This window comes from Gossypium raimondii, chromosome 10 (assembly GCF_025698545.1).
Source record: "Gossypium raimondii isolate GPD5lz chromosome 10, ASM2569854v1, whole genome shotgun sequence".
NCBI classification, from domain to species: domain Eukaryota; kingdom Viridiplantae; phylum Streptophyta; class Magnoliopsida; order Malvales; family Malvaceae; genus Gossypium; species Gossypium raimondii.
The window spans coordinates 42,176,452-42,181,164 of record NC_068574.1 but is presented as its reverse complement, the minus strand read 5'-3'; positions in this window follow the sequence as shown (position 1 = coordinate 42,181,164).

Below are 4,713 nucleotides of genomic sequence, written 5' to 3'. Positions count from 1 at the left end.
AAAATTTTCGACCTTAAGACACTAATTAATTAATTAGGTACCAATTTTGGGCGTTACGAGGATGGTAATCCCTACTCGTACGTAACTGACTCTCGGACCCGTTTTTTTCTAGAATTCGTAGACCAAAATCATTTTAGGTGATCCAATCACACCTCAATAAAAGATTGGTGGCGACTCCCAATTTTTCATTTTTTTAAGTCGACAACCTAAAATTTTTGTTTTCAAAAAAACGGTTTCGACAGCTTGGCGGCTCCACTGGGGACTTTTTTTAAAAATAAGAGAGCCGAGCCACAAAGTTGATTAATTTTTGTCTTATGGTCGAGAAAAATATTTTAAAAAAAAAACTCATGACATCCTTTCGCATTCATTATCTTATTACTTAAATATTGTTTGCATTATACATTTCATGAGTTGAACAATTTTACCCTTTTAAGTGGGAGTGAGAAGCTATGCCTTCGTGAGGTTTTCACCTCCGTATAGGATAGTGGATCGCTTTCAGGATACATCGGTACCTATGCCTTCATGAGATTTTCATCTCCGTATAGTCATAGGGAAAATGTGTCCCCCTAAACTGAACTTGATCTATATGAGCCTATAATGAGTGAGGATCAAGGAATCTGCTGGTTTGGGTACCTTTACTTTAGGGTCAAACCGCATATAACGAGCCTTAGAAGCTTGCCTTAGGTAGAACTACACTAAACCCTAATAGATGTCCTAATAGGTGTTTTACTCTTCCTTGATTATATGCTTGTATTGGATACTGACTCTTGTGTCCTATTTTGTTTGCATGACATGGCATTTCATTTCATCATAAAAGGCATCAGTTCAGATTCGGTTGCTCGATAGAAAGCTTGACATGGAAAAAGGGTTTCTTGATAAAGTGGAGGACAATGCAGCTGTCCGAACTTGGTCTGAAACAACGCAGCAAGAAAAGGGTGATAGCCTGGCAGATGGGTATGTATCGAAATTATGGGATTTTACTCGCATCAGTGTGGCTTAAAACAATTTGCAGGAGTTGAAAGAAATTTGGGATCAGTGGAATACTGAGGTTAGGCAGTTATTTTACGACAATTATGGGGACTTGCCTTATTTGCTTGATGTGAAGGTAGACAAATATTTGTTTCGAGCCCTTGCCCAGTTTTGGAATCCTGCTTACAGTTGCTTCACGTTTGGGAATGTCGATTTGGTACCTACGATAGAGGAGTATGTGGCTTTACTCCGATGTTTAAAGTTTCAAGTGGATAGGGTCTACTCGAGAGCGGTGAATGTGCCAACCTTTTCAAAGAAGCTGATAGTAATAACAGGGATGAGTGAGCAGTGGGTCACTGTACGAGTTAAGCAAAAGGGGGACAGTAAGTGCATTCCCTGGAGGAGCTTGAAGGATGCAATTCTCACCCACCCAGGCGTAAGAAAGATGTTAGATATCTTCGCTTTAAGTATATACGGCATAGTTATCTTTCCTAAAGCCTTAGGGCATGTGGACGAAGCAGTCACTGATTTATTTGATCGGGTTGATAAGACGGTTACACCGATTCTGATAATCTTGGCAGAAACCTTCAGGTCATTGAGTGCATGCCGAAAGATGGGTGAGGGTAGATTCATCGGATGTGCGCAGCTTCTACTCGTATGGTTTCACAGTCACTTTTGGAGGGTGGATAAAGTTTCGTATCGGGTCTTCTCTGAAAATTATTCACCACTAAAAGAGATAGTCACTACGCCGAGGAAGGATGACATTTCGGAAGAAAAATGGATGGCAATTCTTCAAAATCTTCAAGAGGAAGATGTCGAGTGGAGAGCTCATTGGTTACTTCCAGATGAGATCTTATATAGGTGTGGTAATTTCGATTCGGTACCTTTATTGGGTATTTGGGGAGCTGTCGGATATGCCCTATTATTGGTGTTAAGGCAATATAGGTCAAGGCAGTTTATACCTGCAACCCAAGGGATAGTTGATTGTGAATTTTCATACAAAGATGATGGTTATAGAAATAAGATTCAAGAAATGTCCAATGCGTAGAAACAGACTCGCCAAATGAAGAGGTTAGCTGTGGGACCGATGACAACTCCTGAGTATTATGGATGGTGGGCTAGGAGGATTAATGATAACACGCCTAAGTTAAATCATGAGAATGGCCAGTCAATAGAAGAGCATTTACGAGTCATCCTTTCAGAATTGGAAATTGTAATACAAGATTTTGAGAGGAAGAACGCGGATTTGGAGAAAAGGATAGAGCAAATAGAGGCGGAAAAGACAAACTTAAGATTGGACATAGGCGTTCAGAAGCTTGAGAACAAGAGGTTGAAGACAGAGAAAAACAAGGCTGATGAGGAACTGGGCAGTCTAAAGACAGATTATAAAAAGTTACGTTTGTCAATAAGAACTGCTGGGCTGGGAAAGACGTCAGAACAGTGGCGAGTAGAAATCTAGGGAGAAAAGGACAAGGCCGATAGATGGGAACAAAGATTTCAAGAGATGCAAAGGCGAAATGAGGCTTTAGAAAAGAGTTTGTCAGAAAGCCAGAAGGAAAAGGGTGAGTTAAAGGATAGGGTGATTGTATTGGAAAAATCTCTTCGTCAGTATCGAAGCCGAAACTCTACGATAGAGTTGAAAGCAAGCTTGATCAAGATTGACGAAATGAAGAAAAGAATCGAAGAGCTAGAAACGGTGCTGTAAAATTGTGAGATTCAGATCAAGCACTTGAAAGCAAACGAAAGTCGTAATAATGAATAGCTTCACCACTTTCAGAGTCAAGTTAGAAGCAGTGATCATCTTATCGAGGAAGGTGTGGTCCAGATTCGAGAAGTAGCTGATCATATACAGACTTTAGTAGTACAGGCTGACACGCTGAGTGTGAAGTATAAATTGGAATCGGATCGGGGGCAAGAATTAGCTTTATTACTTAGGAAGATTAGAGTTCTGGGTATTAGGGTAAAGTCTTATTTGTAATTCGCTTTATGTAAAGAAATTTGCTTTCTAGTAAGGTTTTCTTATATAGAATTGAATCAAAATTGACGTCTTTTTGCATTCATGCATTACATTACTTCATATGCATTTAAAAAAATTAAAAGATTCTAATTAATTTACATCATTCCTCAGTTAATCTGGAAACCAACCAACTTACCCAGCACCACTATGGTACTCGATCGAAAACTAGAGACATGGACCAAAGGCTAGAACAGTTCCAGAAGGAAATGCAAGAGCAAATGAATGAGCAACTTGAGAAGATTCAACAAAATATGATGGATAAAATAATGGAATCTCAGGGGAGTATGATGGCTAAGTTGACTCAGTTACTGACTGGAAGAGTTGACAAAGGGAAGGGCTCGGTGCTTAACATTGAAGAAGGAGATAATGAGGGACCTGTATATTCCTCAGGACTTACTTTTCAACAAGCGGGGATATATCCGCGCAAATCCTCCGTCACTATCAATCCCCAAGACGGTATTGATACACCAATAAACTTTCAAGCTAGGTTAGGCTCCAATCCTAGAGACAATCTTGCTAATCCTGTTATCCCTGACTTCGACGAGACAATTGAGAAAATGAATGGTCAATTACCGAAACAGCTCGAGGAAAAGTATAAATGGCTGGAGGAAAAACTTAGAGCGATGGAAGGTACTGAGAGCTACTATGGAATTGATGCTAGAGAATTGACTTTGGTTCCAGGGTTGGTACTTCCTCACAAGTTCAAAATGCCAGAATTTGAGAAGTACAATGGGACTAGTAGCCCCGAAGCCCATATTACTATGTTCTGCAGGAGGATGACTGGATATGTTAATAATGACCAATTGCTGATACATTGCTTCCAGGATAGCCTCACAGGGGCTGCATCCAAATGGTACAATCAACTGAGCCGTACCCAGATTAATTTATGGAGAGATCTAGCACAGGCATTCTTAAAACAATACAGCCATGTGACTGACATGGTACCTGATAGAATTACTCTACAGAACATGGAGAAGAAGCCTGGTGAAAGTTTCAGGCAGTACGCACAGAGATGGAGGGAGGTTGCTGTCCAAGTTCAGCCATCTCTTCTAGAAAGAGAGATGACGATGCTTTTCGTCAACACATTGAAGGCACCATTTATTACACATATGTTAGGAAGCGCTACTAAAAGTTTTTTTGACATAGTTATGAATGGCGAGATGATAGAAAACGCTATCAGAAGTGGGAAAATAGATGCTAGAGAAAGTAGTAGAAGGGCGGCCTCGAAGAAGAAAGAGAACGAGGTCAACAACACAAGTTCATATTCGAAGACAGTTACAATGAATCAGCCGGGAAAAGTGGCTGTTAACCAGCAAGGATCATCAAAGCAGAGATCTGATACAAGACAAAATACAGAGAAAATTCAATTTACGCCAATCCCAATGACGTATAGGGAGATATATCAGAATCTATTCAATACACATGTGGTTGCCCCTTTCCACTTAAAACCTCTGCAGCCTCCATACCCCAAATGGTACGATGCAAATGCACGGTGAGACTATCACGCGGGAATTGAGGGGCATTCTATAGAGCACTGTATGGCGTTCAAAAAGTTGGTGGAAAGACTTATAAGCTTGGACATGGTTAAATTGGATGACTCACCCAATACAGAAAATCCGTTACCTGATCATAACGGAGTGAACATGATAGGTGGGAGCATGGGCAGAAAGATCAAGGAAGATATATTAGAGGTGAAAATTCCTTTGAGGTGGGTCTGGAAAAATATG